At 29.8% G+C, this 27,244-nt stretch overlaps 3 long non-coding RNA genes across 4 annotated transcripts; 1 reads left to right on the top strand and 2 right to left on the bottom strand.

Moving 5' to 3' along the window:
• Positions 1-972: 972 nt before the first annotated feature.
• Positions 973-7,597, bottom strand: LOC128295169 (uncharacterized). Its single transcript, XR_008285497.1, has 3 exons — positions 6,058-7,597; positions 1,913-1,985; positions 973-1,224 (listed from the first exon to the last, which is right to left on the bottom strand). It is a non-coding gene; the product is annotated as an uncharacterized LOC128295169 (long non-coding RNA).
• A 12,477-nt stretch (positions 7,598-20,074) lies between these two features.
• On the top strand, positions 20,075-21,178 carry LOC108481240 (uncharacterized). Its single transcript, XR_001870746.2, has 2 exons — positions 20,075-20,551; positions 20,871-21,178. It is a non-coding gene; the product is annotated as an uncharacterized LOC108481240 (long non-coding RNA).
• Positions 21,179-23,235: 2,057 nt separating this feature from the next.
• Positions 23,236-24,964, bottom strand: LOC128295546 (uncharacterized). 2 transcript variants are annotated; one of them, XR_008286048.1, is made up of 2 exons: positions 24,758-24,964; positions 23,236-23,713 (listed from the first exon to the last, which is right to left on the bottom strand). It is a non-coding gene; the product is annotated as an uncharacterized LOC128295546 (long non-coding RNA). The 2 variants fall into 2 exon arrangements; XR_008286047.1 differs by having other exon boundaries at positions 24,668-24,964.
• Positions 24,965-27,244: the final 2,280 nt, after the last annotated feature.

The raw sequence follows: 27,244 nt of genomic DNA on the forward strand, positions 1-27,244 counted from the left end.
TCCTTGAAATAAATCTTATTCTTTTGTAAGGTTTGGAAAACTTCTCTCAAATACTCCATATGCTTCTCAAGTGACTTGTACACCATAATGCTGTTAAGATAAACAACCAAAGAATGATTTGAGAAAGGCTGAAGTATCTTATTCATCAGTGTGCAAAATGTCGTTAGAGCATTAGTCAATCCAAAAGGCATAATAAGGAACTCATACAAGCCATAGCGTGTCACACAAGCTATCTTTGGCTCATCCCATTTGACTGTTTTGACTTAATGGCACCCCGATCGCAAATCTAACTTGGTAAACCAACTTGCGCTACCAAGTTGATCAAATAAATATGCAATAAGTGGAATTGTGTATCTGTTCTTCACAGTGGTCTTGTTCAATGCCCGATAGCTGATGCACAATCTCAATGACAATATTGTTGTACCATATAGGGCTTTATATGGTGTAATGAACCCAAAATTTAAGAGCTCCTTCAATTATTTTCGTAGTTCCTCCAATTCTGGCGGTGATATTCAGTATAGGGACCTGGTTGACGGTTTAACATTGGGTATTAACTCAACCCTGTGATCCACCTCCCTTTTAGGAGGCAACTTCTTGGGTAGCTCGATAGCCATTACACCCCGAAAATATTATAACAACTGAATCACCACTTTCGAGATCTCATTAATAGGCTTATGAGTCTCTTTAACCTTCAAACTTGCTAAGTAAAAAACTTCATGTAACATCCATTAGCCCGTCAAGAATACATGATGTGTATCATTCAGCCAGACAAAATACCCTAACGGACTGGAGCATTACAGACAGGTTCAAATCTTTAGGCTTAACTTCAATATTTGTTAAGACAGTTATGAAGGCTTCCTTTTTAGTTAAAAACTAATATTTTTCTTTTGTTTTGTAATGTATTATTAAATAAAGTAATAGGAACTATCTAAGAAAAGTCTTATTATCCAACCATTGCCAAACTATGGTGTATGCATATAAAAGATAAGTTCATTAACTACAATTCAAGGGAGTTTGGTGTACACTTTCATAGTAAAGGGTAATCTTCTTTTTAAGACAAAATAATACAAATTACAAAGATAATTTCAAAAGTAGATACAAAACGTATGTATACTTCGTTCACCAAATAGCCATGCATGATACAAAATAAACAAGTGGCTTACTCGTAACTACAGCTCTAGCATAGTCCCCATTCAACTGATTCTTCTTCTATTAGAAATACACCTGAGGAAGGATAAGTAATGGAGTAAGTTCAATTGAACTTATTGAGTTCCAAAAATGGATGCAATAATTTACAGAAATATCACTATTAAATAAGCATTGATACCCATAAGAAAAATAGGCTTATTCATGAGATTCTATCGTACAAACACAATACATCAATAATATTATCTAGTTCACTAGCGAAAACAGTTTGCCAATTTAAATATAACACACACAGTACATGGGCTTTTATTGTCCGCCGGCTCATGCGTACCTTTCATAATCATGCATGTTTACAAATGACCCTTTCTTATGCTAACCTTGAACCCATAATTTAGGATTTAGAATCACAAATTAGTCATATTCATATTCATATTCATATCATTCCTGTTAAGTTGAACAAGTGTTCTCCTATAAGGTCGGGCCGTGATCTGTCAATCCGATTTGCAATATAACTGCCCTACCGGAGGCATTACAAACAAATTTCCTTCCCGTATTTTCACATATCACAATTTGTTTGGTACTAGGTTCGTGCAACAAGGAGAGTGTTTTTATATCGACAATGGTCATACTCACACATATAATACTAGTTTATTACACACGCAACTAGACACAACACGTTGACTTATTTACAGTAGAGACAACTTACCATACACAAGCCACATATTACGGAAGCATCATAACTCAAAGGAAGTAAGAAGAAACTCACCAGCAAGTTTTTTAAAAAATCTACTCTACTGGCCCTTTGCCTCAATTGCTCAGACCTTCACTAGCTTCTTGAGCTAAATAAGAAACAATTATAACCATCAAACCATTTATCTAATTTAATCATGCATGCACTAATGCAAAAACGTAAATCCCTTCAACAATAATTGATATGTCACTGAACTAACTAAAAATTACAACTAAGACAATCGCACCTATCGAACAATAGTATAGCTATGATGAGTAAAGATATTGTATACACGAGGACTAAAAGTATTAGTATTTATTGTTTTTTTATTATTTAGCTGACAAATTGGAGTGATGAGTTTTAAGCTAAAATTACTAAACTAATTTAACTAAGAACTCAACAGAAAAGGAATCAAGGAAATAATCGAACGATAACCAATGAGAGAGACAATACCCAGGAAAGAATCCACCTAGACTTTATTTATTATTATGAATATGATTTAAACGATTTATTCACTTGGTGTCTTGATCCATAGAAATCCCTAAATTTTGCTAATATTTATTTCGAGAGTAAGAACTACTAACCCTAGGTTGATTAATTGAAATATCTTTCTCATTAAAACCCCTATTATTGTATTAATTCGATCTATGAATTCCGCTATTAGATTTGACTCTAATCCTGTAGATTTATATCGTCCTATTTCTAGGATTGCATGCAACTCCACCTAATTATGCTAGATCTACTCTTGAACAAAGACTTTTGCTCCTTTGATTAAGCACATTAAACATGAATTAATATCTCAAAAATATTAAAATAAGAAATAAGCACACATACTTGAGAATAAGAATCAAGTATTTATCGTATAAAACAGAAATTAAATAATAGAATTCATCATAGGTTTTCTCCTCCCTAGGTATCTAGGGAATTAGTTCATAATTGTGTATAAAAATATCTCAAAGTCAGAAAAAACACAAGGAACGAAGAAACTCATAAAAACTTCAAGAGAAATTAAAAAGAGATCTTCAATCTTGATGGAGATTCACTTCACAGTTGGCTTCTAATAATGTTCTTTAAGTGTTTTCTTTGATATTCTCTGATGGCTCCCTTTTTTCTTCTTCTAATTAGTATTTATATACTTTAGAATGCCTAGAAAGCTTAAAAAATGCATTTTTCAGTGCATTTGGGATACGAGTTGCGAAATTGACATGGCTTGACACATGGCCATGTGCCCAGCTTGTGTGAAAAAGGTCCAGGACATGTGGCTATTGAAAACAGCTCTATTTGTCCGATTTTGACTCATTTTAGCTCCTTTCACTCCCAAATGTTATCCTAATTATAGAAATATGAATTTAAAGGATTATGAGCATCGAATTTTCCAATTTGCATAAATAATCATCCAAAACCAAATTAAGAATGAGATTAAAATACGTTACTTTTATAACTTATCAATAACCTAAGAGCTTTCCAGAAATTACCAGTAAGCTGGTACTTAATAGTGGTGTTTTGACTAGCTACTGAAACCTCCTTCTTCTTCTCAAATGAAGATACCTTAAAAATTTCCAGAGACTCAAAAAAGAACATAGAGAAAAACAAATGTGAAACATGTCGGCTATCGACATCTTTATATAGCGCAGGCAACAAGGACAAAGCTTAGTGGGAGGGTTAGAAAATCTCACTATAGCCCTTGAAACTTGATAATATACTTGCTTAAAATTTTTTAACCTAATCATCTACCAAACATAACTACTACCACTAATTAGCTTAATGAGTAGTAAAACGTTACTTGCATACTAAAATAAGTCAACTAAACAAATAATTCAGCTACCTAAACACATCAAGTTGTATTCTATAATACTCTAGTTCAATCCCAACTAGGTCTCAACCAAACTCTAATGATACTCGCCAAGTTATCATTTTTATGCTAAAACACACAAAAAAAAATTATCAATCCACAAACTAACTAGTTCACCCCAAAATATTTAGGGTTGACGGATTATCTCCCAAAATAATTTGTCAAATGGTGAATTCCAGTGAGACGTTCCGCAAATGGGTGCATTGTCGAATCCACGCAATACACCACCCCAACATTTAACAGATAATTCACCAATCTCATCCCCTAGAGAAAATTTTCTACATCCCTCACAAACCTCATCCCTTTAAACTTTTTCAGCTTGGGGATATCCATTTTACACTACTTAGTGACCAAACTAGCATCTATTTACTCACATCTGCACACAATGAGCACCCCTCGAGCTCCTCAATTCTCGATATCATGACTTCAGTTTGCTCCTTCAAAGCTAAGATCATAGCTTTAAAAGCATTATTCCTCTTAGTTAACTTCTCTATCTGATTATCCATAGCAATATTGAGGGCCCCTTTCATTGCATCCGAATTGGAACTAAGAGTCTGTGCCACATATTCCCTAAACTGCTCTTTCATCGAGTCTAGCTCATCGATGCGTCCCTTAACTACCTCGAGTGTTTCATTTACACCACTCATAAATTTTTCCAAAGTGGTCACCCGACCTTCTAAACCTGGCAGAGTATCCCTCGATCTACTAGTTTTTCTTCCCTTCCTATGGGTCTCCTTAGACCCAATCTGCTCATTTATTCCTTTCGCCATCTCAACTGGTGCCTTTGAACCTTGGCTTGGGTACCAACTGTAACAAAGCTGAAGCTTTTGTTTGGCAAACTGCGCGGTTTTAGGTGATTTCTTTACAGTTAGCCTAACTCTTGATAATTAGAATTCACAATGAAAATTCTCTAAGATGCCGAAATAAAACAAAAGTAACTCAAAGACAAATATGAACTCGAACCGAACAGAAAAACTACAAGAAAACAATAACACACCAAGTGTTTGAGTAAATGATCTTAAAAATATTCTATTACTTAAGAATGGAGTTATTACAAATGAAAGGGAAGGGCTTTATTTATAGTTGAGCTCTCGCAAATCCAACGGTACGATTGAGTTACATCAGTGATTGAGATTAGTGTCTATCTATTATTATATGAGAGTTTTAAGGGATTTAAACTCTATACGTTCTTATTCTTTAGGATTTACAATAATTATCCTGATAAAAGTACAAGTTATTGGAGTGCTTACATTTTAACCAGGATCCAAGTAAATGAGCCTTGAGTCTCATCTAAGCAATAGGCAGTCTTGTCAGGTCAAATGACCCCAAGTGAACATGAAAAGTCTAAAATGTCCACATTAGTTGCAGGCTCATTTGCGCTGCCTGTGACATTACTCTATGCATATGTCACATTAGCAAGTAATTATTTTTTTAAAATTGAATTTTTTTGTACTTTTTATACTTCTTTGAATTTTTTATATTAAAAAAATAATTAATTATTATTGTGGCATCCACATGATAATATGTGACTATGTCACATCAACAAAGTCAATATATATTAACATTTTCACCCATTTTGGAGTTATTTGATAAATGGAACAAATTTTAATGCTAAAAAAGGTGAAAAATTAGATGGATGATTAAAATGATTCTTTTTTTTTTGTTAAGTTAAAGAGCAAAATAAATTAGATATTTTAAAAATATTTTTTAGCGGAATATCATCTGATGCTGAATAAAGTCTACGAAGCTTCATTATTCGAAACGTTTCCATTTCCATCTATTAATTACTCATTTCATTTATTTATTAATGTTTTCTTAACCATCCCGATTTATTCAAATTTTAATTAAGTTGTTGCCATTTTGCTTAAATCTGTAAATCTTATCCTATTAATATAAAAATATATATTAATAATCAATTTACAAGGTCTTGCGAGTGTTTATCGGCTAAACTCCCATTCATCCTTCAATTAAGAAACTAAAGCAATTTATTAATTCTTTTTTCATTGCACTTAAATGTTCTTTTTTATTGTGAAGAGCGTAAAATGGGTTCACTTAAATGTTTTCTTTCATTCTATAAATACAAAAAAAAAAAATTAGTAAAAGACAATGTAATTACATACGCGATGCCTTAAAGAAATGAAAGAAGAAGTCATTTGCAACTACAAAAGTTATAAATATCTAATATATAAATTTGGAATAATATATATAATATATATTATAAAAAAATTTGTGTGCAATTTAAATATTAAAATTATGGTTAAAATAGAGCAAGACAAAGTGAGTAAAACAAATTTCTTTGAATTTGACAGCCATAATTACAAGTACTAACCTCTCAGTTTTCACTTTTCACTATAAGTTGACCAGTCTCTGAATTAAAACGCTTCAAAGCAACCCCAGAAAATGGTTGAAATGAAGATGTTTTAGAGCCAAAAAAAGAAAAAAAGCATAATAATTAGTTGCATCAGAAAAAGCATAAGATTGGGTAACATTTTATTCAACAACAGAGGCCAGAAAAATGATACAGTAATAATTATCAAATCATGACTTTGGCATCTCTATTTTCTCGATTTATGTGCAAAGCAGGAAGACAAAAGCTATGTCCCAATTTACTGACCCGATAAAATTTCTTTTCAGACAAAACAAAACAAAAGATGTTGTGGTCATCTCTTCTTCTCTGCTGCTCCCATTTTGGCCTAGCAGCCACCCAGATTCCCTTCTTATCTGCCTTCCTTTCCTCCCCCAAGGAAAGGAAAGGAAAGGAAAGGCCATGCACTACACTCTCACAAAAACCATGCTTATCGCCCATGATTCTTTAACTTTTTACCAGGAGGGGGCATGGTTTTTCACCAAATTAGAAACCAACTCACTAGGAGTCATGCAGATTTGAATCTCTACTGAATTAATTAAAAACAAGATTATTCATATATATCCCACCAAGAATCCATATGGTATAACAGTGAATACAAGAAATCAAAGTAACTTTATATAAACCATACCCATAATCATCTATATATAAAACAAATAGCATACATACATAGATGTAGAAAAATATAGAGTATCTCTCTTCCTATACATTTCTAGTTCAAAAAAAAAAGTAATGCTAGAGATGATGACGATGACAAACAAACTCCTCACAGAGAGGACAAGCGGTATTAATGGTGGAACTAAACAGTACTCATAGAAAAGATATGACAAAACACATTAACAATAAAGTTTCGCTGTCACGACTCTTTCTTTATCATCTTCACCCCATATGTCTCCACAAAATCACACTTACCTACCTGTTGGAAATAGGGTTTGGACCGCTAGGAACTTCATGAGCTTCGGCTCCGAACGAAGACGCGGAGGTGCGGGGATGACGCCTTTGCTTGGGGGGCAAGTTCATGGTTGATGATGATGATTTCCATGAATTATGTAAGAGGAGCCTCTTGAAAGGGATGGAAGGGGTGACATTGGATGAGTTGATAGGGTTTGAAGAGGGGTTAAAGAGTAGAAGGAAAACCAAGAAGACAAGGGTGAGGAAGAGTAGGAAAAAATGGGGTTTTTCATAGGCGTGTGAGAGCGATGATGTTGATTTAGGTGCTGCCATACAATCAAAGAAATAAAGAAAAAACCACCCCCCAAGAGCCCACAAGGGTTCAATATCCATGAACCAGCACCAAGGCTTTAGATTAGGAGGAGCAGAGGGGAAGGTGAGAATAAGAGAGAAAAAAAAAAAGGTTCAGCAAAGGTGAATGGAAAGTAAGTTTTGAAATTCGATACACATTTGTTGAGGAACCAATTTAAAGAAGGGAGGGGGAACCTACTTACCATGTAAGTTCATATGAAAGGAGTGTTGGGTTTTGGTTGGATGAATTAACCAAATAGCCCTTTCTCATTTATTTTTATCAATTATAATATTAGAAATGGAGTCCAAAATTGCTCTTATTTTTAGTGTAATGTGTTTAAATTTTTTTTATTTTTATTTTATACTACAATATTGTTATAATATTTAAATTCATTGTCACCATTACTTTTATACTAAATGCATATAAATATACTGTTGATTCAAATGAGATTTTAAGTCTAAATTAATTAGAATAGTACATGAATAGTTATTTTAGTACGATCACAATAACCTTAAGGTTAAAGCTTGGTTTAGAAATTTTTGCTTTTAATGAGACATGCATTAACTAATGATTACGTACTACCAAATCCCAAAATCATTGCATTGAAAGAAAAAATTATTGTTACTTGATCTATTCAATCCTACATGCATGCAAACTTACCCCCTAAAATATGAGAGAATTAATTTCACAACTTGGAAAAATTAAAATTAAATAAATTCTATTATTATTTTAATAAAAATAAGACAATATTATTTAAAAGACAAATATGAATCTCAAAATAATTAAATTTTACGAACCATAAAAATATTTTATTTATAAAAAAAATCTCAAAAATCCAATTCTATTTGTTTCTGATTTCTTGATAAAATACAAATCTTTCCATGTCTGTATATATATATATATATCATTTGAAAAAGTATAAGATTAGTAAGCATACTAAAAGCCAAAATTACTAATAAAGAGAAAATGAAGCTAAATTACTTGTTTGAAAAAGAAAACAAATAAATCAATACAATCAGTTTTATATAAAATTAAAGGTTTTGTTTAGTCCATGAAAAATAAATTCATAAACACGAGTTAGATGATGATAAATTTTCATTAAATTATATTTAAAATCTAAAAATATATAAAATTTTTAAATAGAAAAGGACTAAAAATTGTTTTGATTATTTTAATTTATTATTAACTTTCTTAAAATAATATGAGATTTAAATTTACTCTTTCAACTTTCTAATTTTGCATTCAAAAACATAACATGAAATTAAGTTTTGAGAGCTTAATTACAATTAAAATAAGAGAAGTTTAATTAAAATTTTCAACAATTTTAGATGGTTTACTTGAAATTTTTAAAACTTTTGGGAGAATTAATAAGAATTTCCAAAAGTTTTGAAGGATTTAATTGAAATTTTCAAAACTTTTAGAAAGTTTAATAGAATTTCTAAAAATCTTAAAATTTTAAAGAAGCTCCTCTTATCACTCAGGAGTGTAGGGCAGGGTCGATCCATTTTTATTTAAATATTTTAAAATTTTAAATTAGTAAAAATAAAATTGTACTTTAATCTTTTTAAAAATGATAAAACTTAATTTAATTTATTAAAATTATAAAATATAAACTATTAAAATAATAAAATTATATTTTTATTATTATAAATATTACAATTTAATTTCTACCTATAAATTTTATTTTAACTTTACCGCTGATACCACTGACATAAGTAAATAGATGTTTTCATTAATTATTTAATATAAGTTTTAAATAAAATTAAGTGGGCAACTAGAAATAAAAAAAAAAGAAAGAAAAAAAGAGCGTTGATGTCAAATTAACGGTAATGCGGCATTCAGACATTTAATTAATTTCATATTGCAAATCTCATATAAGTTAGAGGAATAATTTTTATTGAAGGTAAATAAGGTGTGTGAAAATCAGAAAGCGGTTGTGGTGGCGATGGCGGTGGCTTTTCTTTGCTTGGTCGGTTCCCCAAGAAATGTTCCTTTGACATGGATGAACCCTAAAGTGGGGGAAAATAGACCAATGAGCTTTGCTTTGCTTTTTTCTGCAAAGATGTGGGGTTTACGCCCTTCCTTTCGGCGCGTGAACACGCTTATATGTCTATGAGACTGGTATTAGTTTGAAGAAATTAAATACTAACCCAAAAGGTACTGTCCAAAAGTTGATACATCATTTTATTTACGTACAATATAAAATTATTATACAAAAACTCCGTATTAATATATCAGTTTAGCATTAATTTAATATTTTTAAATTATTCAGCAAAAGGAAATATTCTTTTATTTATTTTAAGGAGCTCTTAATTTTATTAAAATATTATTTCATAACTTATTAAAAAAATTAAATTAGATGAAATTTAGTTTTTTTAGTTTGTTTCATAATTCATAATAAAAACCGTAAATTTTTTTTATAAAAATTATGAAAAATTATAAGTTTTAGAATTTTTTATTTTAATATTATATTATCCTTTAAATTTTATTTTATTTTAATATCATACTATCCTCTAAAATTATAGATTTAAATTTTGGCTTTGTTTGAAATAATGATAAACCTATAAAAAAAATTCATAATTTAAATTTTAGATTTATCAAAATATAATTAATTTTACACTTAAATTTAAGTAATATATCAAACTAATTTTATAATTTAAAAGTAATACTTAAGTTTTTCAATGCTTAACTTTCAACATTTAATTTTTCAACTTATCAAATAGTTACTAAGTTTTATACATTTTTTAATTTTCAAATTTAAATTTAAATTAATTATTTTATATTATATTTATTAAATATATATATATATATAATTTATATTAATACATGTTTGCAATTCAAGTAACTTACGAAAGTTTTATCATTATAAAATGGATTACGAATTAAAAGCATTTATGGATGGAAATGTATGGTTGAATGAATTCATGAAATTTGAAAATTTTATTATTTTAAAACATTTATTTCTTTTGGAACAATTTTAAAACGTTTCTATTAGTTGATATTTATATATATATATATATATATATAATAATTATTATAAAATTTAAATAATGTTATTAAGTAAAGGTTTCTATTAACATATTTAAACTCGTTGCAATAGGTTAATTTAGTCTTAATTCGATTAGTTTTGACATTGTTATTTATACAAGAATACGTGATCCGAGTGTGCTAATATTATATCAAATAGAATAGTTATAATCCAAACTTATCATTACAATAATAATAATTAGCAAAAATGCTGAATATAAGAAATTATCAAAATAAAGATTCAGAATATAATATTAATAATCAGATTCTACTTTCAAAGAAAATAAACTGACTTGGTTAAAATCTAACCGCTATGATCCAATGGAGCTCATTAAAAAAAAAAAACCTAAAGAAAATAAGAATAAGAAGCGAGAATGATGCAGGCAAAACGCCTTGAAAGGAGGAGTGTGGGTCTAAATTTGAAAAATAGGAGAGGGAGTAAGCAAAGCATCGCATTCTCTTTCTTTAGTTTGATGAGGTGCAATTGTGTGAGCTTTGCAAAGGCAAAGTCAGTGTCTCCCATGATGGGTGATGCATGGGCCCTTACTGCCTCGGTAACATGCCCATTGCCCAACACATATTATTCATAATATAATATTCTACGAGGTAAATTGTTAGGGTAAAAGTAGAATGTGATTTTTGTATTAAGAGTTAGATTATATTTTATTTTTTATATAATAAATAAATAAATCAATCATTATAAATTAAATTAAAATTTGATCTATTTTATTGTTAAAAGTGACGTGATTGATGAAATAACTTGATAATGATATGTGACGCCACATATACTTGATGCTGAAATATATGTATTAATTTTTCACAAAATAAATGAATAAATTTTTTAACAAAAGACCAATTTACTCTTTAATATAATATATTAAAATTAATTTACATATTTTTTAAATAAAAAAATAAAATGTAATTTAAATCTTAATATAAAAGTGTTAAAATAAATTTACAAATTGTTAGGTAGATGCGTTTTTGCTGCCTCCTGCCTCGTTCCAATAAATGCCTCATTCATTATCTTGTTTGGTTCTTAGTAGGGGATACTACTGTGCAATTCGTCGGCTAAAGAAAAGCTAAAGCTGATGTATTGTTTTTATACTATCCATACATCTCTTGCGAATAATAATTATAACGTTCGAATTAAAATATTATCTCCATAAATAAATAAATAGTTTTTGTGATTTGTGTATTTTATTAACATGTTTTGACTGGATTACATTATTATTATTTATCTTTTAAGGATATTGAACAATAATCTTCATCATTTTCAGATATTTAATGAGTTTTAGTATCATTTATTTTATTTAAAGAAATACAAAAGATCAAAGAAGTTAAACTAAATAATCTCTCTTTATCTCATATCATAATAAGGAGTCTAATTGAGGCACAATTTTAGTGTTCTATGCAATGGTACTAGCTCAAATATACAAGTCTAATAATGCTCTTATATTGAAGACTTGGATATTATTTTATGTACGAGTTAAGGAGTATTCTTTTATTCATTAGGGGAATTTGTAGAGTCCATATTGTGATGCAAATAAACCATTTTGATTAGATTACGAGTTTGTGATTAAGCTTTTGAGGAGAAAAGACTTAGTAGAAGAATAAATTTAGATAATTATATAAGATTGAGGCTATAACATAGTGAGTGAATGGAGCTTAAATTATGTCTTATACTATTGAATTATAAAAGATTAATCTCTGGATAAGGTCTTACAAATATAGAAAAGAGTTTCAAACTACGTAACCAATTCATGCGTTCATTATTTTACTTTTTCAGCTTCAATTGTATTTTTAGTTGCAACTCATAATACTGCTAACCAACAAATCAAGAAGAACAATTTTTATTGTATCAATATTATAGTAATACCCGTGACTGAATTAAGCGTCATAAGTCAATTTAACACTAATTCAATTAAGAAATTATTAAAAAATTATGATTTTTACAAAATATGTGATATTATTATAATAATATTAGAACATTATAATTTTTAAACTATTAACTTTACTATTTCAATCAAAACTTTATTTAAATAAATTATAAGAATATATAAATTATGTCAGAGAAATAAATAAGTTGCTTGAGCTGTTATTATGAAGTGGGTATGTTATATTCAAATAATATATTGTAATATGTAATAAATTTAATTTATAACCAAATAAAAATATATGCAAGGAAATAAAGAGGGGGGCCAAGGTCCATGACAGAAAAGACTAAAGTTGGCTACATAGCCATAATTATGAGGAAGCATGATAACTGATTAGACCTTATTGAAATAAACTTGCTACCCGCTGCCTTGTCAAATTAATCTAAAATTAAAGTTTCTTCTTTTCAATTTTTTTTTCAAGAAAAAAAACCCAATATTATGTTATTGCTTTAGTTAGACTAAAGAAAGCTATGCAAAGTACATCACCATGAATCACTTCATATGTCTAAGTTGATCATAATTTCCTTCTGAAATAAATAAGCAATTAATCAAATATTGAAGTGGTGGTGTTTAGTTTTTTTTTGACATTATAATATTTAATCTCATCATTATCATTATTTTTATATTAATAGCAAGTAAATGTACCATCCATTCAAAGAAACCCTTAACCTGAATTTTGGAAAGAGAAAAGAAATATTTTAAAATTTTTCATTTAAATCCAAATTGGTTAAATTAAGATGGTAATAGTTGTATTTTTCTGGTTTGATTGTTGCAGGTGCTTCTACTATTGTGGTTACTAATCTTAAATTAGTAACTATGTGGAAAAAATGTACTTTACAAATTAGGGAAGAGATTACATGAATAAAGTTTAAATTTTAATTATTGAATGCGAAATAAAGAATTTAATGATTGCTTTTTTATGTTATTGGCAATAATTATAAAATATTTTATTAATCTAATTTAAATAACATGAAAATTTTATAGACTAAAGATAATTTTAAATATATTTTAACTTATTAAATATTTAATTAAATAGATTTGCCAATAGCATAAGGAAGCAATTATTAAGTCTCCCAATGATCAAATTAAGTTAAACAATGTGTTGACGTGATTGAAAAATCATAGAGTAATATTATGAAAAAATATTGAATGTAATTGTAATTAAAATGATACAATAACATTTAATTCAATAAAAATTTAAATAAATACATTTAAATTTAATTATTAGAATGTAATTAAATAAAAATATCATGTGCATGCATGGAATGCAAGGAGGGCAAAAGTCAATGGATGGACCTTGAAAAGCCTTTATATTAGTTGCTGTTTAAGTGCCAATAAATCATGAATAATTTCAACATCTTTTAAAGATAAGACAGCCTCTATTTATTAATGCATCTTTTTTTCTTGTGTTAGGTGAGCAATATTGCTTGTTTGCAGCAAATCCAAGAGCATACTATTCTCACCAAATATGTCAACTAATTGAGGTAAGCTCTCAACCCCTCTTTCTACCATTTGTTTTGTCTTGATGTTTTAATTTTCTTTTTGCCTCTTTGTAGTTTAGCTATGAGTATGAATTATTGGGAATTTTAGTAACATTTTCTCTTTTTATCATGGGTATGAAACAGTTTTAAAATTTATAAAAATTTTAAAATATATTTTTTTAAAAGGAAAGATTTAATAAAAATATATACATAAATGTCTACATATATACAGAAACGTATGATGGATTTAACTCTATAAATCAGAGTTATGGCAGCTAAAAAAGAAAAAGAAAAATATTCAGCAACCTTTTTTTTTTTCTTCACTAATCACCACTTTAGCAATTTGATGCCTTTTTTTTTCTCCTTTTGCTTCCAACCAATGAATAGAAAATCCAATTCCTATTCTTCCAATCTATGTAGAATTAAGGAATCACTTTGTAAAGCACATAATAACAATGTGTTCTTATATTCCTTTCCCACTTAATTTATGGTCATCAGTATAAAGTCATTGTTCTTTGAGTATCGAATTTTAAATTACAATCTCATTTGTATAAAAGAATATCTTAAAATTCAAGAAAAATTAAGTTTATTGTTTTAGTTGGTGAAATGACTTCACTCCTTTCATCCTTTTTCCAATTCTATTAATTGTCTCGTCACGTTTCTTCTTCTTTTTTTTTTTTCTTCCTTTTTCAGGTGCAATATGCTTTTGCTTTTCCAAAATCTTATAGTAAAAAAAATGTTTTTTATTTGATTACCTTAACTAGTTTACACTGTAGGGTCACCTCGCATGAAGTTAGTAATGGGTGACATCAAGGTCTGTCAGATGAGTAAACCCTACCAAACATATAGATTATATCTTCTCTCCCCATTTTAAACCCAATTGAGCTGAGGCCTGAGAGTTGGGACCATCACCCACTGCAGGTTCCAAGCTCAGCCTTCTGATCAACTTAAAAGAAGCTGTGGTGGAATTAGGGAACAAACTTGATTTCAAACATTGGCTTTCTTATATTTTTAAGCTAAAACATCATTTTGGGTTTATGCTAGCAGAGGACCAAAAATCCACTTAGCTATGCCTGCATACAGGTACGATATAGAATAGCATGTTGCGCGGTGGTAAAAGTATCCTACTTAAACAAGGTTACATTAACCTCTTCATATTATATTAAAAAATAAATTAGTCTTTTTAATTAAACATTTTTTTCATTTGTATTGTTAAAAACTAATGTGACTGATGGAATAATAAGATACAGACATGTGGCATGTCACGTGTACATTATACTGACGTATAAGGATTAGTTTTTAGCAAAAATGGATGAAAATTTTAAAACAATATCAAATTTACTCTCTGATCTAACATGCTAGGACTATTTTACTTATTTTTTAATGATGCCACATTAAGTAGGAAGAAATATTATATCAAACCCACATGTATATAATAAGTCTATATTTAGGGAATATATTATTGTAACTCTCAAGGTAAGCTAAGTATAATAACTTTGAAGATGGTATAGAATCTGGGACGTACATTGAGCAATATAATGTAGTGAATGCATGTTTGTGGATGGCTATGGTAGATTAGGACACTCCTTTCGGCTACTCCCAAACAGTTGTAATTTGTAGAATAAATACAGGGTAGCTAGGTAGGCATGATTCTATTCCTCTTATCTTTTAAGATTTTTTGTTTTAAACTGATGTGCCATCATCTCAACCCTTTAATTACATTATTATGCTTCCAAATCCCAATATTGCGATTAATAATAATAATGCCTTCAAACTTGGAGGATGGCAGTCAAATAATCATTTCTTTTCTAATCTCCCAAAGGTGTTTTTGTTCGTTTCTTTCCTTTAATTTCTGGGTGCGTGGGTCAAGTGCACCATCTCCAGGCTCATATATATATATATATATAGTCAAAATTGCAGCAGAAAGGAAAAGCAGTATGACAAGGCGACTTTAACTTTGGATAAGTTTTGATTTCTCTCATGCAAATTCAATATTTATGCTATATGAAAAAGTTGTAAGACCACATATGTATGTAATTGTGTGTGTATAACACTTTCCAAATTTTTTAATGAGTAAAGGTTGCTCATCTTTGGCAGCTTTTTTCTTCTAAAGTAAAAGTGCAGCCTTCTGCACAAAGGGTTGCAGCAAGTTTGAAAGGTCAATTATGAAGTTTAATTATTGAAAGTGAATAGAAGAAATTTGGAAGTAGATATCATGTGATTCATGTCGAAGAAACAAACAAGAGGGTTGTGAGTTGAAGGCCCCCAAGTCAAGCATATCAGATTCTTGGAATAACTTGGTACAAATTCAAGTGTAGCTTAGCTGCGATTAGACTACACTTTTGTTTTCATCCGAGAGACGTATGTATAAAGAAATCCAGTTTAAAGGCGCCATGCACGTAAAGTAAACATGATAATATAATTAATCTCACGCAAGAAGGATTGAGAAAATGGAGAAAAAGCACGCCGCAAATGCAGCTCTTCACTTGTCTCATCGTTGATTGCAATTAAATCAGTACGTAGGATTTTAAAAATATTCCATTCACGTCTTACAAGCTTATCAGGTTTTGTTTAAAATCTTATCAATTTTTAATTATTTCAATTGTGATGTGAAATGTTGAAAAACTATACAATCAGTTTACACTAATTGGAGCTATATATTTAGGTTTTCAAGTCCTTTTTTTATGTCTTTGAAAGGCTAATATCACAGTGTACATATATGGCAGCTTGAAAAGTATTGCTCATGTGTTTGTGCAACATGACAAAGAACTAGACTGAATCATTATTTCTGAAGTCCAAGGAACAAAAAAAGCCTTACTATTTTAGTTGTGAACTCCACTCATAATAATTCTAACATTTTGGTCCTTTAAAACAAAGCTCCCACATACATTCAACAACATAAGCTCCGTAACAATGGACTTTTTGCGTACCTTTTCGGAAAGCTTTTCTTTTTTAATGCTAAAAACTTCTTGTCGAAACCATTATTTATTTTGAAAAAACAGGGATCGACTATTAAAAACGAGGTATAGAGTCGCCACCAATCCTTTTTGTTTAGGTGTGACCGGGTCACCTTGTGATCAATTATTTTAATAAAGCATTTTGGTTTATTAAAACAACGCTTTTGGTCTACGAAAAATAAGAAAACGGATTCGGGAGTCGGTTACACGCGAGGAAAGATTAGCACCCTTGCAACACCCAAAATTGGTACCGTATAGATCAATTAGCGTCCTAATGTTGAAAATTTGGAAAAATATTTTAAAACGCAATTCCTTTAAAAATGTTTAGATATCTTGAATTGGACATTGAGATTCTCTCGCTCAGAAGGAATAAAATATTATATTCAGCACGATAGGATACAACATTTCGAACCCTCGATATAAGATCATTTCATGATTTCCAAAATTCATGCATTTGAAATTTCAAAAGGACATTTGGCTATTTGGTTAAACGGTAAATCGAAACCCAATACGATTGGGCACGATTTCTCGGATTTCCAAACATAGAACATTGCCTTTATTTTTTAGAAATCCTTATCTCGGGATACAAAATGTCATATCCAGTGAGTTAGGACACAACACCTCAAATTCTTGAGAATAAGCTTTTATTTGAAACTTATACGTTTTGATTGAAAAAGGGTACCTGGTTACTTAGATTCAACGAGGAAAATTGGAACCCAGTAAGTTAGGGCACAATCTTCTCGAAGATGCCAAATACCGAGTATTGCCTTATTTTGAAAACTTTTGAATAAAATGATTTTAAAACTTAAACGATATTAAAACACGACCTTTTAAGCGAATAAAATGCGATGGAATAATAATGTACAACATAAAGTAATAATTCATAAACAAAATGTTATAATAATGGATCACAAATAACAAATAAATACAAAGTAAGAAAATCTAAAATAAAATATAAAACAATTCTAAGCAAATAATACATAAAAGGATTTAAAATGGATGTTATAAAACGATCTAAAATATATAAAATAATTTTTTTAAAAAAAATAGTATCCATTCAAGATAAAATAATATATAAAACTTCTTTAAAAATAATTGTCGAAACCCTTTTTATTTTGAAAACAATGGGGATCGACTTTTGAAAACAAAAAATGTGGAGTCGCCACCAGTCTCTTGATTTAGGTGTGATTGAACCACCTACTAAAACACTTTATTCAATGAAAAATAAATTTGGTTCATGTAAAATAAAAAAAAATGGGTTCGGGAGTCGATTACGCATGAGGAAGGGTTAGCACCCTCATTACGCCCAAAAATTGGTACCAAATTGATTTGATGTTGTCCTTATATCAAAAGCTTTTTAAAGAAAAGATTTTCCGAAGTATGATTTTTTTAAAATGTTTGAATAGCTCAAATTAGGGGTGAAAAATCTCTCGTTTCAAAGATATGCAGTATCATACCCAGTACGATTGGATACGATCCTTTATACCTTTAAAAATACGATTGATTTTTGACTTTTGAAAACTCGTACACTAAAATTATAAAAAGGTTATCCAAATATTTGGTTCACCGAAAAATCATACCCAGTACGATTGAGTACGATTTTTCGAATTCCCCACATATTGGATATTGCCTTATTTCAGAATTTTTGAATGATAAAGAAAATTGGAAATTTGCTCAAAACGTGTTTATCTATTTTAAAATGGAATGCTTAATGAATTGTATCAAAACGTTTGCATGAGAAAGAATTTACGAACATGAAATAATAGGACACAACAAATCATAATTAACAAATCCACAATTATGTACAATTATTCTAAGTAAAATGTGACAAATTCTTAATCATGGACAATGAACAATCAATAAAAATGATATACAACAATAATTCACATGACATAATATAAAATTATCCATAAAATATGTACAAAATGCAATAGAATTAGAACTTTAGTATAGTATAAGATATTTTTAAAATTGATTAATTAATTAACATATACTATATATAAGTTGACAAACTTGTATAAAAACTAGAGATTTATTTAAAATAAATATTATAGAATAAAATATTTGAATCAAATAATATACGAAATATTTTAAACACAATTTAGAGATTTACAATGTGCATGATAACTTAAATAATATATAGAATATAAAAGACAAATAAAACACATGATAAGATATAATGTTATTGCAAATTTATAAAACATGTATATATAAATAAATTTGAAAATAATTATTTGTAAAAGATAGCGTGAAATTAATAATGTATATAAAAAATAAGTAAATATATAAATTATACATGTAACTAATTTTTTAAAAAAAATCTAATCATACACACAAAAGGTAAAAACTATATTTACAAAATACATAAATTTGGTGATGTATATTCATAAAACTATATTTATAAAGGAAATTTAAAACAAATAATATATAACATACTTTTACATGTAACAAATTAATTTGGATTGATGGTACATACAAATAATGCATACATGAGGATAATAAAATATGAAAATATATACGATAAATAAATTGTACAATTTAAAAGGTGGTCCTTAAAAAATATCTTATACGCATAAATAACTTTAAAAGAAAATATATACATAAAAAATATTTACATAAAGTTATATGAAAATAATAACATGTACTATAGTAAAAATAATTTAAAATGGGTAATGTACACATGAAGACATTTTAAAATAATTGAATATTAAAATAGTATGGAATAAAAAATATGAATTATAAAATTAATTTATAATTAGCATAAATTATATATATAACAAATAACGTAAAAAAAAAACTGCAATTATATATAAATTTGCTAAAAATTATATGTATAAAATACTAATATTTAGTAAATATAGATAAATTTAATGTATACCGATGGTTTTGTATACATATAGTTAGAATTTAAATAATGTAGAAAACATATGATTTTATTTTAACCAACAATTACATATATAACATAAATTGGTGAAGGAAACAAACAATTAACTGTACATATAAAGCAAATTACAACATTGTATAAAATTGTGTGCAACATGTGGAGATGCAATTACCTAAATTACAACCAATAAATAACCAATAATACAAATGATACAATTAATATGAACATTATAAATAATATAAATAATACAAAAAATAAAAATAAAAAATAAAAAAATATATTAATAAAGTAACTCAAAATGTACGAATAAATAAATCCAAATTTAAAACTATAACATAAATCTAACGAATTACTTAATGAAAATCAAGGTAAAGAAATAAAAGAATAATTTACAACTAAAATAAGCTTCTAATAATAAAAGGATCCATGTTTAACATGCGTGAATTCACAGGGACTAAGATTGAAATTATCCCTGATCCTGAAACACTGCATTGAGGCATGGACTAAGATGCAACATCAAAAAAACTTTAGGGAAGATTTTAATAGAACCAAAACCAATCAGACGCAAAAAGGAGTTAATCGCAACGCAGCGCGATTAGGAAGGGCCAGCTGCACAAATAATCCATTTTAGGCGCAAAGGGGTGGATTCGGGTCTCCAAGCGGGTTGACGCGCGGACCCTACCCCCTTTTGGAACGACGCCGTTTCTGAATCTGCTGTTAAACCCCCCTTTTTCAATTGCTTTCTACTTAAAACGCAAATCCTTCAATTTAAAGTAAGTTATGCTATCAGCCCATTCCCTTAGGGCTTCCTTTAGCATGCCGCCGCCGATGATAGAACTACTTGGAACCAGGAAATCAATTTGCAGCCTCAAGACCACTCCTCAGACTTCGATTTTAGCGAAGCAAAGAAGAATCCGTGGCGATTTTGCAAAGTAAGACCCCCCATTTTGCTTTCCTTCTTATTTTCAAATATAATAACGAAAGATTGAAAAGAAAAAAATAAAATGATTCAATCGAAAAAATTAAAGTAAGTAAGAAACTGAAAATCACCTCTGCAAATTTGCTTTTGAAATACTTTTTCTCGTATTTAGTATGCGTGCGTAAGTGTATACTATGCGTAAAAAATCGAGGTACAAATAATGGCTTTTTATAGCCAAATTTACAGAATAAATGAAAAATAAAAAATACATTTTCCTTCTGTCATTTGGCTGTATATTCTATTGTTGCTTCTTCTCGTATATTCTTTTGCAGGTATGGAGAAACGACCGTACGGAGAAAGTCGCTCGTGAAAGCCGTGCGTGAGCTCGATTGCAGCACTGGTGTGTTCTAGAAACCCTTAGGTTTCTGGCATTTCCAAGCAGCTGGGCCTTTTGGGCCGTTTGTGAATTGGGCTGCGAGTTTGGGTTATTAGTTATTAGGTTTTAGGATTGGGTCAAGTTTTATGTAACTGGGTTAAGTTTATATTAAGGGACTTTGGGTTTAAGTTACTTTTGGCCCAAATATTTGTAACTGGACATTGGACTTCTGATTTTGGGCTCTTTATTTGTGTGTTTTTTTTATTTTTGTTTTATTTTTGAGTTTAAATTCTATTTTTATTCTAATGGGCTCGGTGAAATGGCCCTATTACAATAATATATAAACAATTCAAAATATATAATGTGTAAAAAAAGTTTGAAATACATAATATATAAAAATATTAAAGTAAATAATGTATAAAAATTGAAATGAGCGTTATATAAAAAGTTAAAATAGATAATAACAAAAATGTAAAATAAATAAATAAATAAATAGAATGATAATAACAAGAGTAAAAAAATATATAAGAAAAATAATAATGAAAAATAATATTAGTATATAAATAAAATAAAAATATAATAAATAGAAATATAATAATAGTATTAGAATAACAAAATAAAATAAATATAAATATAAATATAAATATAAATATAAATATAAATATAAATATAAATAAAATAATAATAGCGATAATATATTAAATTAGTTAATTTGATAATAAAATAGAAAAATAAAAAGGATTAAATCGAACCTTAAAGCAAAATTTTGGGGCAAATCAAAAATAAATAAAAGGAAATGGACCAATTTGAACGTGCGAATAGCAATGAGAGACCAAAAGGGAAATAATCCCCACCCTCCAAAACAAACAGCTTCAAGGAAGACCAAAATGTAGTCAAAATAAATTTTAGGGCCAAAATTAAGAATAATGAAAACTTAATTGCAAAACAATAAAAAACGGAAGGGCTAAAAGCAATTGGACAAATTTAGAAAAAACAAACAAATTGAAATGAAATGGACAAAATTCCCACGTAATTGAAAGAGAAAAGAAAATAATTAAATTCCAATGAAAATAGGAAAAGAGAGAATAATCTAATTCCAAATTGAAGTAGGAATACCAAAAGTAATCGATTCCCTACCAAAGAACAAAATACCCCTATTTATATACACAGGGTTTACTAAAAATAGCCTAACTAATTTAATAATAAAATAAAATAAAATAAAAATAATATTTAAATAAATAAAATAAAAATAAAAATCATATCTTCCTATTTTTAGCATTTTACCAAGTCAACAAATTTTGGTAACTCCTTGGCTTTCTCCATCTTTTCGATTTGGCTACAATTTAATGATTATCTTTCAATTTGGCCCTTTGTGACTGTTTTCGGGCGATTGCCCCCTTGGGCTTCAGTTATTATTTTTTGGGGCCCAGGTCAAAATTAGCCTATTACACTTCTAATTTAGAAATTGAGCAAATTAGTCCCTCTCAAAAGTGTTGGAGCATTTTAATCTCTATTAATTTCAAAAATAAGCAACTAAGGATAATTAATCACGATGTTAATGTCTTTCATCAATTGTACATAATTTTGATTGATATAATAATAAATTTAATCTTCAATGTTGTTATATTTTATCATTTTGGCTTTAATTTTAAAATAAATTAAGCCTTAACATTTGCACATCTGCACAAATGTTGCGGGGTAAATTTATTAAATTGGGACCAAATTAACAAAATGTGTAAAATTTGAAGGCTAAATTTGTTATTATCAATCAAAATCATGTACAGTTGATGGAAAACATTGAAGTTGTTTTCCAAATTGATCGAAGAAGTCTTTTTAGCAAAAATATATGATTTTTACTGAAAAAAAAGGGGGAAATTTTAGTTCATATATGACATTCCATTCCATTCATCTTTTTCAAACGAAATATATGATATGTAATGGCTTAGAATAGGGCATGTTTTGATAGCATAGAACTTAGGCGAGAGAAATCTAAGGGTGAAACAACTCATAAAATATTAGTTTACTTGATATGAATGTTATTTTTCCTGCTTAGTTTAATGAAAGGGTGAAACCATGCATTGTCTCTAACTCTTAAAAGAAATTCATCAATGGAAGTTAAAAGATAGGGTAAACATTTAAATCCAGAATTGGCAGAAAGGGAGAATATGAGAACTCACCTCACAACAACTACTCCAAATTACCACCCATTATGACAAAATTAACTGAAGTGAAAGGACAATGGTAGATTGTGAGATGAAGGCAACTACTCCTTTTTTTTCTTCGATGAAATCACTTTCATAATCAAAAACAAATCACAACAGTTCCAGCTACCTGCTGCCTAAGTTATTTGATGAAAGGTTCCTTTCACCACCATAAATAAATAAATAAATAAATAAATCAGAAAGTGGTGAAGGGTCCACACACACACACAAGAAGAGAAAACAAAATAATATCTTACATATTTGATGATTCTACAATGATAACACATAAAAAGTTTTCACCACAGTTTTCAATGAGAAAAATACCCAGCCTTGTATCTTGAAATATGCTTTTTCTTTTCCCCCTCTTCAGTTTTGGATGGTGATGCTTCATCATCATCAACCCTTTTTCACTTTCAATCCCACCCCCTTAATTTGCACACACTAGCAAAATCCCATGGCAAAGAGGCAAAAGCTTTGCTTTATGCATGAAGGGCTTAGTTTAATTGATTCATGCTATAACCCTTGAAAGCCAACACTCAACAATGTTCCACTATCTGCAACCCCTTCTCTATTTCCAAGCTGCGCCTTCTTTCTGTACCTAAAAAGAAAAAAGAAAAACCTTTGCTTTATAGAAAGTAGTGGACACCATATATTGATTAATGTATAATAAGAGGTTACTAAGCAAAAGAGATTATCATGTAAAGATGGTAGGGCACAGGGATTATCTTCTGAAATGTCTTTTGCTTTTCTAAAGTATTATAGTCCATCTCTATGCCTGTCACTTTCCCATGTCTGTGTTCCCACCATTTTTTTCATGGACATTAAGAAAATTCAGAATACATGCAAAACCAGCGGCAGCCAATCAAGAAACTATGATGTGATTACAAATACTAATTATTCTTTTTTTTGACATGTACCTTTATAGCAATTATTTTGCAAGAGGTTAACACACCTTAACTTTAAACGGGACACTATAAGAGATTATTCAACCATTAGTACTGAAGGCATCTTTATGATACATTAAAGATTTAACAGTCACTGCAATGCAGTTGAGGGACTTTGACTAGTAAACTAAACCCCTATAGTTCAAGTCTATGGGTAGCAAAACAGGGTTCATAGACCCAGTTACAAAATCTCAGCCAAATCTAGAAAATTCCCCTCATCTTACTTAACCATACCATCCATTTATAAACTTTCATTTCAGTATAGCAGCGAAACAGACTCGAATCTTCTTCTATATTGAACTCAAGTATAAACACAAATCACGCTGCATACATGAACATGATATAAGCAATTTGATGCCATATATGGTTCTAAAGCCCAGGGTAGTTTCCACACAAACAGCAAGAACACAATAAAAGGAGGGGAGAAAACTAATAGGTGGGTACATTCCACATTAAATGGGCACACATAGGTTGCATAAAGGCAAACAAACTGAGGTTTTAGCATAGCAGTGCATAAATCACATTCCTATAAACTGCTACATCAAGCAAGTATGAATATAATAGAAATTTGTGATAACAAAAAGAAAAAGATAGAATTTATATCTCACTTGCAGATGAGGGACCACCAATTCTAGTATAGATGAGTCCTAATGATCTCCAGTCAGGCAAACTAAAAAGAACGAGAAGCCATTGCTTACTTTGTAGATGATAGCCCTAAGCGAAGGCATGCTAATGTCAGGGAGCTCAAGGATCAGGCTGAAACAGTATGCCCTGTAAGAACTGAAGCCAGTATCAGATAACATCTGAAACATGGCAAAATTGTAGAAATGAAGTACAAAGTCATGGCATTAGTTAGCACAAAGGAAGACATTTGTTTCTTAAACCTTTGGGTGTATATTAAACACTAATACATGCTAATATATTCACATATTCATTAAATATACATGTAAAGCATTGGAAGAACCTTTTAGTCAATTAGTATGCGACACTTGTATCCCTAAAACCCACAACTTTAGAGATTACTGTTCTATGAAGATTTGCTAAATGTGAAGATGACATTAGCCATGGCTCATCAGTGATTTTCCAGCTTGTGGAGAGGGAACAAGGTTTTCGAACTTCAATTATCATACCTAGAACATATCAAATTGAGAAAGTTACTGTTTCATACAAGTACAGAGCCTAACTCTGCTCCCCAGGCAGTTTAGATATAATCACTCGGCTGAAGCATTAAAATTAAAATTATTAGAAAAGAACACGAGCTCACTGGCACGAGGGTTAGCTGTATGTATTTGTGCATCCATGCATCTGTGAGAGTGTACTTTCATCAAGGCTAATAGCCTTGGCCACCATGTACGCTCTCATACTTTATGCCATTTTATTGCAAGCTATCCTTGTCAGAATTCAACATCAAGAACTTCCTCAATCTAAACATCCTTAAGTGCCAAGTGCCAACTATTGACATAGACAAAGGTTCACCAGTTCTAACAATATTTATTATCCACGTCATGAATTCAATCCACCAGATCATGCTTGCAGAGTTTTTATACTATCCACACCATTTGAGATGATACAACACCTTCATGCACATAGCAAGTGCAACAGAGGCATATGAATACTCCCCAACACAATTATAGAAAGGGAGCACATCCCAGCCACCAAGATTAACAGATGGAAAAAATACAACAGATAAGTTCCATAAAGTTTCTTCGTATCTAACAAATTTCAGTGTTACTCTAAGGTAATCTACACCCACCAAAAGGACTGCAATCTAAAGTAATATGAAGGAAAAGAAAATTATCCATGTGGGAAAGAGAATTGAAACATACCACCCTGTCAAGGCTCTTAATTTCTAAGTACGCTTTCCCGGCATTGAGAAATGACAAATCACAACATAATGTAACGAAGGCGAGACACTTTAATATTTTCCTAGATTAAGTTCTTCCACCGATTATAGGTTTCAGTGTAGTCGCTGTAGTTTTCCTCAATGAATTGGATTTAAGTAGAGGTCAGAGCCATCCTCATATATAGATACAATTGCCTCCAGATTCAGATACAACCAGTGATTTAAATCCATAACCAGCACATTTGTTAAAATCTTGATTTAATTATAACCAAGAGTCCCAATATCTCAAGAAAAGATCTATAGCAGTGTTCTCAAAGGCACAAGGGGCACTATAGATGCCAGAACCCTTATATTTCCATCAGCACAAGGCGCAAAGGAAGCATTCACTTGAATGGAGTAAAGTGCAATATACATGTGTCCCTATGCATATAAATAAAATAAGCTTAAGGTTAATAAATCTGACAATAAACTCTAAAGAGCGGTTCAGTCTATCCAGCAAACATGCAGAATTTTCTTTTTCTTTTGTTGATGAATATGCATGATTTCTCTATATTCCCATGCATGTTTTTGAAAACTCAAACTCAATTGAGAAATAGAGAGTTCATAATTACGTCTTTTTCTATTAAAAAAATAAATATCAAAGAAATCGACAAGAAATTCAATCAAATGCATTTTTTGCATCTACTGTCCAACAAAATGCACCTATGCGCACTTGATGTGCACCTTATCAAATGCGCCTCACCCAAAATGGTCTGGGGTGCTTTCATTGTCTAGCAATAAAGCGCAAAGCCTAGATATGCCTAGACGCACACCTTAATAACACTAACTCAAAGTGCATTAAGGTGAACTTAAATCTTCTCATAATGTATGTAGACATTATCTCACTTAAAAACCTAGGGATCATATAAACTTTTAAGAAATTAATGAGAAACAATTCCTTCCTTAACACAATTGTTGTGAAGTGGCTATTCATGCACTGGCGAACTCAGATTGCAAAGCTATGAGCTCACTTGAAGTTGTGAGCTAAAACAATTCTACGAGCTCTACACTTGCGAGCTCATCAAAGCTGCAAGCTCAACTCAAGTTGCGAGCACGTCAAAGTGTGAGCTGTTAAGGTTTTTGGTGAACCCCCAGATGAAGTGCAAGAAGGTTCACATATGCTGAAATTGATGTTTTGTAATTAGCCTGCTTATTTTAGTTTACTTGTCAAAGCAAGCATAGTTAGTATTGATTTGATGTTTTTAGGTATTGATTTACTTAATCATTTTGCATGTAAGTTTTAATTTTGCTTTTTCAAGGTGTTTTAGTGGGATTTGTTGATTATTTGTAACCATTACACCTA

This window comes from Gossypium arboreum, chromosome 7 (genome assembly GCF_025698485.1).
Source record: "Gossypium arboreum isolate Shixiya-1 chromosome 7, ASM2569848v2, whole genome shotgun sequence".
NCBI lineage: Eukaryota > Viridiplantae > Streptophyta > Magnoliopsida > Malvales > Malvaceae > Gossypium > Gossypium arboreum.